The following is a 12697-nucleotide window of genomic DNA, read 5'->3' as shown; positions in this document are numbered from 1 at the left end:
TCCTCTTCACCGGAGACTGGATGCTGCGTCGTTGCCTTTTCCCCAACGTCTTCCAGGGCTGGCTCTACGCCGTCTCCGCGGCCACAGCCCCCTGACCCTCTCTTCCGCACCTTGCAGTCGGTTGCCCCGCAGGTTTCTCCACCTTCTTCGGAGACCCCTCGGGTCCCTCACTAATCCATGGGTCTTCCATTCTACAGTGGCTGCCCGTTTCTTCCTCCAGCTGGACTCGGGGACGGAGCCTTCGCCCACGGAAGAGTTTCTCTCTCTCCCGCGACGCCCTACTGAGGTGAGTGTAGCCTTTGTCCGGGCCATTTCCACGGCCACTGGCATTTTGCAAACAGGCAACCCGGTCACTCCACTCCCTACGGACCATTTGTTATAGGTCCCTGTGAGAAGTTGGCCTGATATATGATGTTCACTAGTTCTAGTGACCACCTTGTATCAGTCCAAGCAACCCTTATGGTGATTTGGTTGTAAGTCAACCTTATAGACCAGCTATCCTAATGGTAGCGTGGACAAAGCAGTCTTAGGCTAAACTCTTTTGGCATGTGAAGCCGGCTGTATTACCATATGTAACCCCTTGAACACCAAGTGAAAGGACACCACACAGGATATATATTCAAAATATATATGTATTTATTACTACAAATAGTCCCCTGAACTCTTTATGAGCACAAGAGCAAACACGTTAAAACAATACAATTGATAAGTATACAAAAGTTGCACAGTTATGGATAGGCCCTGGTGGCCCCTAAAACCATATACTAAAGAAGTGGTATAAGTACCACGAGTCGAAAGGAAGTAAGGCCTAGGGCCTGGGGAATTGCTGGGGCTGTTCTGTACTAATGCCAGTTAGGAACTAGGAGGCCCACGGGATCTGGTTTGCAGTGCGAAAAGTTAGACGCAATTTACATTGGAGTCAATGGATGCGTAAAAGTTAAAAAGATAAAGGTAGGAAGTCTTCCGGTCAGTCTAGAACTTAACCCTATGGAATCTGGACACTAGGGGTGTTAAACTACTCGGGGGCACCGGAGTGCCAGCGTTACCTCACCCACAGGAAGCGGGTGCAGTGGTGCCAAAGTGTGTCGGCAGGAGTTCAGATGGAGCCTTGGAGTGTTGATGCTGCAGGCGACCTGATGTGAAGAGTTCCGGTGGATCCAAGGGAGGATCTGAAGTGATGAAGACCTGAAAGCAGAGGGGGCAATGTTCAAAGTCACTAGCTAGTGACCGGCGTGGAACCAGGAAGGAACCAGGCGTTGTCGGGTGCCAACAGGTGAAGTCGTGAAGCTTGTCTTCTTCAGCAGCGTGGACTAGGCGACGATGACGACGACCAGGAGTCACTCACGAGCTGTCCCACGTAGGCTCTAGTTGATGGCGGAGTCGGCTTCTTGATCGGAGCAAACAGGCCTTGGCTAAAGCAAGCCACGCAGGAAACAAAGAAGGCTTCTCACTCTAACCAGCAAGGTCAGAGGTGTTGCTGCTTTTGGGAGCAGTAAGGGCCAGTCTGGAGCAACCAGACCAGCGGTGTAAAGATGTTGTTTTGTCGTTAAGATGGCCACTAGCCAACGGACTAGTAACCGGATAGGCGTGTCGAGTGGAACAAAGCAAAAGGGCCCCACGCAGATCTCGTGAGAGCTGGAGGGCTGGTCCTTGGTGCAAATGTAGCTCGGTGGTGGGGCGTCTCAAGACCCCAAGCACAGCGATGAGGGTGCCTCAGGTGCTGCGCAGTCAGCTTCTCGTGGACTTTTCAAGAGGTCCGGTCCCACGTCTCAGGTCGCCTCCACTCGTCTCAGCTTTGCAGGGACTGTGGATCGGGCTGTTAGATGTCTGGGAGTCTGGTTCTTGTCAGGTTCTGGGCTCCGGCTCCGGCGGGAGGCGGCGGCGGTAAAGCAAGTCGTTGATCGCTGGATGGTACCTGTGTTCACAGGGTGGCCACTCCTTGGCCACAAGGGAGATTCTTCAGTCTTCTGAGCAGCAGAACGTCGAAGGTCCAGAGTTTCTTCTTGTTTAGTCGAATTTCAGGGTAATCTGCAGTCTTGGGACTCAGCTCCTACTTTTAAACCAATTCTAGGGGCTGGACTACCTACTAGGTCCCTCCTATGGGTGGGACCAGGAAGGGGGGTGGTTACACCCCCTTTCCTTTGTCCAGTTTCGCGTCAGAGCTGGGGCTGGAGTGCCCCAGCACCGGTTTGAACTGGCCTATGCACGGGGACACCTTGTGTGCCCCGAGCATGTCTGATCTATTCAGGCCTACCTAACCAGATACACAAAATCCTGTCTGGGGTGGTTCTAGCACCTCCCAAGGCAGGAAACCCTTTGTCCAAGCCTCCCTCGCTGGAAGGACTCCCAGCAGCAGGAGTTCAGACTTGTGTCTGGGGTGGCAGCATCCATTTTGTGATGCTGAGGCTCCGTTTAGCTTTAACCGGGGTTCAGGTTCTGTACATGTCGTGTCCCTCTAGAAGGGTCGAATGCTACCCCCGTCGCCAGAATTGGCGAGGGGGTAGTATTCCAATTTGTACGACACCTTACTCGACATGTTTTGATAATGTCAAACCAGAGTTAGCATTTAACCGCGAGGTTCATCATAATGCACTTAAGAGTATATGGTATGACGCTATCAGGAAACAGCTAAAGGACATTGTTCCGAAAGCTGCAGACAGGCTCAGCTCGGGCTAGATTACCATCTCACACATAACCAAGCACTCTGCCTCCAGGATCAATAAGGCCTGCCATAAGAGTGACTTATAGGTTACTGTGTGTCCTTGTATATGTTAGATATAGAGATACTATACCTAAAGCAAAGGGTGATTACACCACCTTGCCCCAGCTGGGTGATCAGCCAGTTGTGTCAAATAGTAAGGCCAGGCCAGGGGTGGCACAATACGTGCTGCAGCCCCTGGTAGGCCTTGGATGCACCTATGCCCTGGGTACCTAGGGTACACTGTACAGGGGCTCACAAGGTGATTCATGTTCGTATTGGTAATGCACCTAAAGTGCATGGGCATAAATTTAGAGAGAGAACAGCAGGCTGTGGGTCTGATTGGCAGGCCCACAGCCACATTAAGCCGAAAACCAGTGAAGCAAAAAGCAAAAATTGGGGTGACCATAGGATAGCAGACCCTACTCTTCTACAGTCCCCCACCAGGGCTCTGGTGTAGGGGAGTTGCATCTTCCATTTGAAGCTTTGGTCCACAACTCTCTTCTGGGGGCCTGGGGGCGTCCTGCTCTGGGAGATCCGGCGCCTTAGCCGCAACTCCACTGCCACCGTCCTGCCCTGCACGATCCAGTCTGCCTTTTTTCCCACCCTTCTGCCCAGGGCCCTGTCCTGCAGACTGCTTTTTTCTTCCTTGCCTTCAGTGATGCTCCCTTCGTCCCGGGTGGCCCGGTGGTTGGACTCCTGGGGGCATAACATCTTCGCTTCCACTAGTGCTGCTTTGCGCGCGCTCAACACACTTTGTGTGTTGGCCAGGGCTACCTCAAGCTTATGGGATTCTCTAATGAAGGTGTCTGTGCTGATTTTCGGCACCATGTGCTGGATGGTCGGGAATTAGCTGCATTTATTCTCCGTTCGGCCTTGGATGTTTCTGATTCTCTCAGCCGATCTATGGCGAGTTCTGTGGCTCTTCGCCGCCATGCTTGGTTGCGGGATATCGTCTTTCCGGAGAATATTAGGGAGCGTCTTGTTGACCTGCCTTTTGATGGGATTCTGTTAGTTAACACCCACACGGACTGTGCCATTCAACAACTCCTTGCAGGGCTCAGTCTTCCTCCCCCTCCGTAAGCTTTGGCTTGTCGGTCCTCAGGTTCCTTATGGGAGGCGTTTATACCACCTTTCTCTCTGGGCCTATTGTTTCGGTTGGCCTGTCTGTGTGGCCTGGAATGTTGGCTGCTGGCACAGCTCTTTAGCTTTTGGTGTGTGTGTGTGTGTGTGTTTTGGCTGTTAGTAAAGCTGTATAGGTCCTCAGGTTGGACCATCTGTGTAATTTTTGGCTGATTGGTAAGCCGCCTGTGGTGCTACCCACAGGTTCTTTATGTTCTTGACATCTGCTGTGGGTTTTTTTCCCTAAGAGGTGTTCCCTTTTTTTGGGTGGGAAGTGTCATACCCTAGGTGGGGTACTTGTAGCTATTGTATAGCTCTGTCTTGAGCTGGGCGGGTGTGGATACCCTCTCGGGTTCCTCGCCTTTCCTGGCGTCACTGTATACCGCTTGGTGCAGTCTTTTTTTCTTCTGTCTTAGCGCAGCTTGCGCTGCTCCAGGTTCTGTCCTGTTCAGTATCCGATGGTGTTTCCATCCTTCATCTACAGGGCTTGCCTGTCGTGCCTTTTGTCCCTCTTCAACCTCTAGATTGCCATACTGACTTTACGGAGTCGTGTCGTGGTGTTTCCATCTTGTTATCCGACGTTACTGTCTGGTCCTCTGCCTTGTGTTCAAGGGAGGTTAGGATACTCCTGGTGTTATCCTGTGTTCTGGTTGACGGCTTTAGGTCTGTAATACAGATTTCTCCTCTTTATCTTCTGGCCGGCCCCCCTTCTTTTCGTGGGTCGGGCTGTGCCACTTGGACGGTCCTTCTCTGAGGCTTGTTCTGGTGTTCCCATGCCTCTGTCTTCGTCTTGTGTTTGGCTTGCTCTGGGCACACTACTTCATAGTATTTACGCCTGGTCGTGATGGTCCACCTCCGTGGACTTCGGAGTTTACCTGTGTGCTCCTGTCCCTTGCTCTGCTGGAGCTTTGCACGACTGTGTCTTCCTTCCCACGTCTGCGCTTCTCGGCTGTGGGGCCATTCCTGTCTTGTCCGCTGCCTCAGGGCTGATGCCAGTTCAGCTGTCCCCTTTGCTGTGTGTGTGTTCTCCTGCGGTGGGCTCTGCCTCTGTTTCCACCTCTTCTCCTTGGATTTTGCGGGTGGTTCTTTTCTTCCTTTGGTACTCTCTTGGTGCCGTTCGTCCCTCCGGGTTCTCTGGCGGACGCCCTTTGCCCCTCGGGTAGGCTTGTGGTATCCTGGCCTTCCCTTTTCCTTGTTCTTGCTTACTTCTGCTTGGTGGGGGATGGGCCGTCCTCCCTGTCCCCATGACACATCCCTGGTTGGAGCCCTTTGTCCTTCCAAGCTGGTGAGGTTGTCTAACAGACCCTCCTCCCCTCTGGGTGTGGCTAGGGTATCTATTCTATGTTAAGGAATCTGCAGCTAGTAGTCTCTATCAGATGTACAAGTTACTTACGTCCGGTAACAATGTATCTGGTAGAGACGATTCTAGCCGCAGATTCCTTCATGGCCCGCCCTTCCTACCCGTTCTGCGAGGACCTTCAGCTTGGTCTTCTGCACTCGGCTCCCTCCGGGTGGCTTTGTCTTCTGCGAGTGTCCTCTTTCACTTCCTCCCTGGTGGGATGCTTTGTTCTGTTATTTGTTCCACCCCTTCGTTTCTGGAACTTGGACGGAAGGTTCATGTGTACCTCTGCATCCCTACACGCTTGTTATTCCAGTGTGGGGCCTACTCATAATCTTCTTCCCTTTTCATTGCTTGGGGTTTCTGACTCCTCTGCAGTCCTCTGGGTTGGGGTCTCTTGGCTGTGCCTTAGCCCTTGGCTCTTTACAGGGGATACAACACTCATTGATGATGTTGTCTTGGGGTAATTTATCGTTACTCATCTGTTCCGGATGTGTTGCCCTTCACTGTTATAGATTGTGGTTGCAGACTTTCTGTCGTCTGCAATGACATTTTTCATATGTTTTTTCTGTCTCCGGGGTGGATATCGCCTTCGCTTTGCAGGGTTGCTTCTCAGAAGCGGTGCCCTGTTCTTTCCGTTCCATGACTTTCTGTAACACAGGGCTTGGCACTGTGCCTAAAGATGCTGTTCTTCACTATTCGCTTCCTTCCTTTCTGTTTCACTGATCGCGTCGGGGTGGGACTTATGTGACCTTGCTGACGTCACATCCGCGGACGACGTCAAGGCAGGATCACGTGGTGCCGCCCCGGTGTTTAGGGATGCTGCGGCAAAAGATTTTCCTGATCCAGTCTCACGCCTAGGGATATTTCTACGTTAAGGAATCTGCGGCTAGAATCGTCGCTACCAGATACATCGTTACCGAACATAAGTAACTTGTACGTTAATGGTATTGCATTCATGAAATACATTTTAATCTAATTCCACAGACAGACAAAAGCATTTTTATCAATTCCACAATTATAATTGCAATGCCCCGATGAACAAATTCATACATATACCCAAAGTATCTTGACAAAATCAATTCACATACGTTAAAAAAGATTTGCTATTACATAAAAAACTGTATCATCCAAAAATCGGAGCCTTCTACTACAGATTGCTTCACTACTCATTGTAATTGAACTAATGTTGACGCGGCATTTCGGGGGATTATCTGATTTGTCTCCGCCTTCTTCAGGTCTTATTCAATACTTTTATTTTTCTTAAAATACATTTAAAAACAATAATATGATCTAGAAAACAAAGAGAATAAAAATGTCATTAGTTACATTTCCTAACTAAGTTTCATGATTTGGTTCAGTACAAACTATTGATATAGTTGATTGTTTTTCAATATTAAAGTTACAAATTATGTTTTATAACAGAGGTTCTCCAGATCCTCTAGGTGAGTATAAGTTATGCTAATACATTGTGAATGGGCAGATGGGCACTGACCAAAGGTGCCTGAAACACGTTCGCCTCCGGACACTTAAAATACTGGGTGTTGATGGTACTCCTGTATTAAAGGGTTTGTTCAAATAATACCCCGGTTGGTTGTCATCACCTATAAATGGTATAGGAACATTATATTAATGAATCATTACACACACTGATGTCCGTATGTCCCACTAGTTCCCACTTTTTCCCACTTTGCTACTTACTTGTATGGGAGCAGTCTGAATTCAAGATGTCAGCAGATCGACTAAACTTCTCCTCTTGCTAAAATGTATTACCTATTGGAGACCCCTGTATAGTAAAATTATTGATATGATTGGTGTCCCAATATTGCGCAGTATGTGAATACTCGCAGGTATTTGCAACAGGCTGTATATTCACACTTACCCTTAGAAACTGTGATGACTTTAAATTGTTTTATGGTGTCAAGTGGTTCTATCCAATACTTTAGACCATTGGTCCGTTATTCCTTGGGCCAATTGACCTCTGGTCTTGTAAGATCCAGGGTACCTGCATTAATTTTACAACTGATATGTTTATTCTGTTTTAACATCTTTTTACGTGTGCTTCATAAAAATTGTTGCCGATGTTCATTCATCTAATGCCTAAATCACTCCCTATTGATAATATAGTTCACTACAAATTGGATTGCTATTAATTCTACTCTCTATTGAGCCCATTTACTCATATATGGTTATTAAGCTAACTAGTCAACTGACTCATCTCTTTTTAAGTAGATTATATGTTATTAAACCTCGCAGTGATCGATGGCAGCGTTTGGTCCCAATACGCTCTTTTAATCACGAATGCCACTTCTCCTACAGTCGCCCTAATTACGTGTGTTTACCTGTTCGGCAAAGTAGAGTTCCGACGTTATGGATTCATCAATTACCGGGTCATACGCGCTGAGCCTATAAATATTTTTCTAGTGGTATGCATTTCACCCTACGCACATCCACGTACTCGGCGGCCATAGAGTCAGGCTAGGACCAACTGCTGCGTAAATCCAAATTTATTACTGTTATTGCATTTACAAAACTATTTATTTTAAATAGGATATTATTAATTATAGGGGAGCCTCTGCCTAAACCAGGTCTCCTGTTGATTCACATTATACCACGATCTGTACTGGTATGCGTATCTATTCTGAAAAACAAATGAAATACAATCAAATAAACGCCATTTAAATACTTCTCACTTATGATGAATATCTTCAGGTTGAAATCAAAATAGGACTATTCTCCCAATTCTTCCACAAGATGCATTACAGCCTAATCTATAACCTACATAGAGTCTATTGAATTTAAAGCCATATCCTTGATGTTGTTATATTTACTCTTGCTGTAAAGATACACCCATTTCTAAGTGGTGGCTTATCTAAACATCTATTTAAGAAGAGTGTCAGCCATGTTAACACTTGTCTCAATTCATAACGCATACATGATTTCAATGTAGCATAAACACATATTGCTGCTTATTAACCCCTTGCATGCTGCCGCGATTCTGCGCCTGTGCGGCACTTTTAAAGAGTGGGCGGGTTCATGACGGCCCCCAGCCGTCATCAGCACACGAGCGCCGTAGTGCATGACGGCTGGGGGCCGTCATCAGCATGCAAGGGGTTAAGGATATACATGTGTCAACATTTTAGATATACAAATACAAACTCTTTATAGAATCATCTTCGTAAGGAAAAAAATCCTTCGTTTTAGATAATATAATATTTTATATATTCAACCAATTTTTTTTATTTGGATATTTGTTATATGTATACCTGCCTGTCTCACCTACATACCCTTTCTGGCAGGGACAAATAATGAGATCAATGACATTACTGGTCTTGCAATTCACTAAATCATTTATCCAATGACCCACTCCGTTGAGTTCTATTTTCTGCTGCTTACTAAACGCAGCTACAGTTTGTACAGGCTCCACACTCGCTAGTCAGATTAATGCCTGTTGGAATTAGGTAGCCTGGCCTAGGGCAAGACTAACATCTAGAGGCACAGTGTAAAGGTTACAGACCACCCAAAAGTAACTTCACGCAATAGCACTCAAAAAGAAAACACTACACCAAAATTATATGAAAATACGTGTTGCTTTATATAAAAATAATATGCTCTCTGTTGTCAAATTTAAGTATCTCACATGTAATTAGCTCAGAAACAGTTTAAATCACCTTCAGGGTCAACAATTATGCTTTTCAAATTATTGGCAGATTATCCCTTAATACATTCAGGTTGGTTGGATTATAGCAGGAATACTTATTCAAGTCTAAAACAGAAGAGCGACCAACATTTGTAAAACAGATAAATCATCTGGACATTTGGCAAATAAATCTTACTCTTTTATAATTCAATCAAGTAATGTCTGTACCCAGCTTACTTTATATTATTTCCAAACACAGCTTTACTTTAAGTTTTGGCACAAACAACTTCTAAATCCAAGCAGAGCAACACTCCCATCTACATTAGAGACATTTAGATAATCTTATTACTCAAATGAAGGCCATTGGGTTAGCCCACTTAAACCAGCATTTAATTATGCCCTTGTAGGGGGAATGGAATTCTATGGAGTACACTAGACTTGCTTTACACAGTACCAGTAATTGTCTCCTTTTAGCTCACAGTCAAAGAGGGTTTTCTCAGGTTACCCACCACGTTATGAATTGCAGTAACTGCGAGGAGCAACAACCATTACTGGGTTACCAGGTGATCACAGGCTCTAGCGCCACCTTCCCCCTCCAGATAACCTCCTTACTGTCAGTTACGGGCTCCTTCGAGGTCCCTCCTGCCGAGCCAGCTGCCTTTTTAGTGCTGGGGCGGGGGAATAGTGAAGCGCCCTCGCTTCCTGGATACTAGGGCAGAGAGTTGGTGAAGCGCCCTCAGGAAGGCCCCCTTTCCGCTCGCGCTGGCTCCTTTCTGAAGCGCCTGAGCGAAGGGGGGGGGAAAATGAAGCCTCACTCTTTCTGGCCGGGAACGCGCTGATCGCGGGGACATGCGCAATGCGCTCCTCGCTCCTCACACCCGGATCTGTCCCTCGGCGCGCAGCTCACACACGAGCACTCGCCGAAGCCGCCTCCTCACAGCGCTCCTCACCCGAAAGTGACGTCGTCGATTTCCACTGCCCCGGCCTCCACTGCGCATGCGCGGGGGAAAAGCGTCTCCGCTCCGGGCCTGTTCAATCCTCGGCCCCTTCTCTCACCACAGTTCGACAATTTCACGGGGGAATTAGCGCGCTGGCGCCGGGATGGAGCACTGCGCTCCCACTTATCTCCGGATCCACACAAAGCGCGACAGGTGCCCCCGGGGTCCCGTTTTCGGTGCTGGCCTCACAAGGTTGCCCAGGCTCGAGGGAATCTTCCACCAGGCTCCAACCACTGATTCATCAACACAGGGTCGGCTCCTTGCCAGTTCTGACCCAGGTAAGAGGTGCCCAGTGCCACCCAGGACAACAGTTATCTTCTTGTTTCTAACAGGAAAAGGGGGGAATCAAAGGGGTTCCACAGAATGAAGCTTCAGGGTGCTTTCTCCTCACTAGGACCCCAGCCCTCTTCCCTAGACAGTTACTAGGAACCCTCCCAGTTCAGTTTCCAATGCTGGGCAGAGGACTGCGCTCCACTGCGCTGCAGTCTCCTTACCCTACCTACACCCTACTATTTGGAAGTTAGGGGTCAGTCAGGCGCCCAGGGTCTCCCTCAACTTTCCCAGCGGGGACAGGACAAGGAACCCACAGGAGGAATAGAGAAGTGGAATTAATAGGCTGCTTCCCAGTCTAGAAGTTCAACCCTTACACTAGTCTCCTCCCACCTGCCAGGATAGCCTGTCCTCCAGCTGACTCTCACAGGTAGACAAAATGGCTGCCCCGCATTCCGCCTTATATAGGCTGCCCTTCAGTGGTCCAGAATGGACCAGAAGGTTCTGGAATGCCCTATGTTGGTCTATAGCCAGGTTCTGTTGGTGACAGTTGGGGCAGTTGGTGGCCACCATTTTAGGTGGTGCCAACTTTCCTGTCAGAACAGGCCTCTGGACCTGAGGTAAAAAACTATGAGGGGGAGAGGGAACACCTATCCCCCTGGCCAACACCTATAAAAATCCAGTAGACACAAAAATTAATAAGGGTATGAGGGGCAAAAAGGGGACAAAATAAATAATAATGAGGAGGGACTGCGCAAAAAATCCAGACAGGTCTAACACGCGTCCCCCCCAGCTGAAAGTGGGGAGAACTACCCAACCCCTTGGGAGTCCTCGTCACTAAGGCGGAAATACCTGGAGAGACCGTCTGCATTGGCGTGGTCCACTCCAGGCCGGTGTTCCACCCGGAAGTCCATTCCCTGTAGGGAGATGGACCACCTCAACAGCTTGGGATTTTCCCCCTTCATTTGCATCAGCCAACGAAGGGGGCGGTGGTCAGTCTGAACCAGGAAGTGCGAGCCAAAGAGGTATGGCCGCAGCTTCTTCAGAGCCCACACCACCGCAAAAGCTTCCCTCTCAATTGCACTCCACTTCTGTTCCCGGGGAAGCAGTCTCCTGGATAGGAAGACTACAGGCTGATCCAGGCCCTCTTCATTTAGTTGCGATAACACTGCCCCAATGCCATGTTCGGATGCATCTGTTTGAACAATGAACTCCTTGGAGAAATCGGGAGCCTTCAGGACCGGTGCTTCGCACATTGCCTGCTTCAACTTTTCAAAGGCTTGCTGACAAGCCTTTGTCCATACTACCCGTCGAGGTTGTTTCCTAGAGGTGAGCTCTGTGAGGGGCGCTACAATAGTGCCATACCCCTTCACAAAGCGACGGTAGTAACCTGTGAGGCCCAGAAAAGCCCGGACCTCAGTTTGTGTCTTGGGGGGTTCCCAGGCCATGATTGCCTCAATTTTTGCCTGCAGGGGCTGCACTGACCCCCTACCCACCAAGTGTCCAAGGTACACAACCGACCCCTGCCCAATCTGGCATTTGCTGGCTTTGATGGTCAATCCAGCTTGTTTCAGCGCCTGGAGAACTGCTTGCAAATGTTGCAAGTGGTCCTCCCAACTGCTACTGAAGACAGCAATGTCATCCAGGTAAGCAGCCGAGAATCCCTCCATTCCAGAGAGGACCTGGTTCACCAGTCGCTGAAATGTGGCAGGAGCGTTCTTGAGACCAAAGGGCATCACGCAGAACTGGAAGTGTCCCTCGGGCGTGGAAAAGGCTGACCTTTCCCTTGCTCCATCTGTCAAGGAGATCTGCCAGTACCCTGAAGTGAGGTCAAAGGTACTGAGGTATTGGGCAGCTCCTAGCCGGTCAATTAACTCATCCGCCCTGGGGATTGGATGAGCATCAGTTTTGGTAACTGAGTTCAGTCCTCGGTAATCCACACAGAACCTCAGTTCTGGTGTGGTGCCCGGTGGGGCGGCTTTTGGGACTAGCACCACCGGACTGGACCAAGGGCTGCTGGACGGTTCTATCACTCCTAGCTCCAACATCTTGGCAACTTCGCCATGGATGCTAGCCTTCACCTTGTCCGACAGCCTATAGGTCTTGGATTTCACTGGGGGGCTGTCTCCTGTGTCCACATCATGGGTACACAGGTGGGTTCTTCCTGGGACAAGGGAAAACAGTGAAGAGTACTGCCCCAATACCTGTCGGCAGTCCTCTCGTTGCTCAGGAGTGAGAGACGGGGAGAGAATCACTCCCTCCACCGACCCATCCTTCTCTTGACATGAAAAGAGGTCTGGGAGAGGCTCGCTTTCTGCTTCCTCAGCACCATCAGTCACCAACATCAGGATGACCTCTGGCCTCTCATGGTGGGGTTTGAGGCGATTGGCATGCAGCACCCGTAGGGGCTGCCTCGGGGTCTTAAGATCCACCAAGTAAGTGGCCTTACCCTTTTTCTCCAACACCTCAAAGGGGCCTGTCCAACGATCCTGAAGGGCACTTAGCTCTCCAGGTTCCATCACCCAGACTTTCTGGCCAGGCTCCAACTCCACCGGGTGAGCATTCTGATCGTACCATTCCTTCATGACTGCCTGACTGGCCTCCAAGTTGTCAGCAGCCTGCTTCCACAA

General features: G+C 49.1%; 1 protein-coding gene across 2 annotated transcripts in view; it reads left to right on the top strand.

Moving 5' to 3' along the window:
- The window catches only part of VPS13D (vacuolar protein sorting 13 homolog D), a 2979414-nt gene that overhangs the window by 2459833 nt on the left and 506884 nt on the right, over positions 1 to 12697 (top strand). The gene's annotated exons all lie outside the window — the stretch shown is intronic.

The sequence above is a fragment of the Lissotriton helveticus genome, chromosome 5_1 (genome assembly GCF_964261635.1).
Source record: "Lissotriton helveticus chromosome 5_1, aLisHel1.1, whole genome shotgun sequence".
NCBI lineage: Eukaryota > Metazoa > Chordata > Amphibia > Caudata > Salamandridae > Lissotriton > Lissotriton helveticus.
The sequence above is the reverse complement of the archived record's forward strand: the minus strand, read 5'-3'. Positions and strand labels throughout refer to the sequence as shown.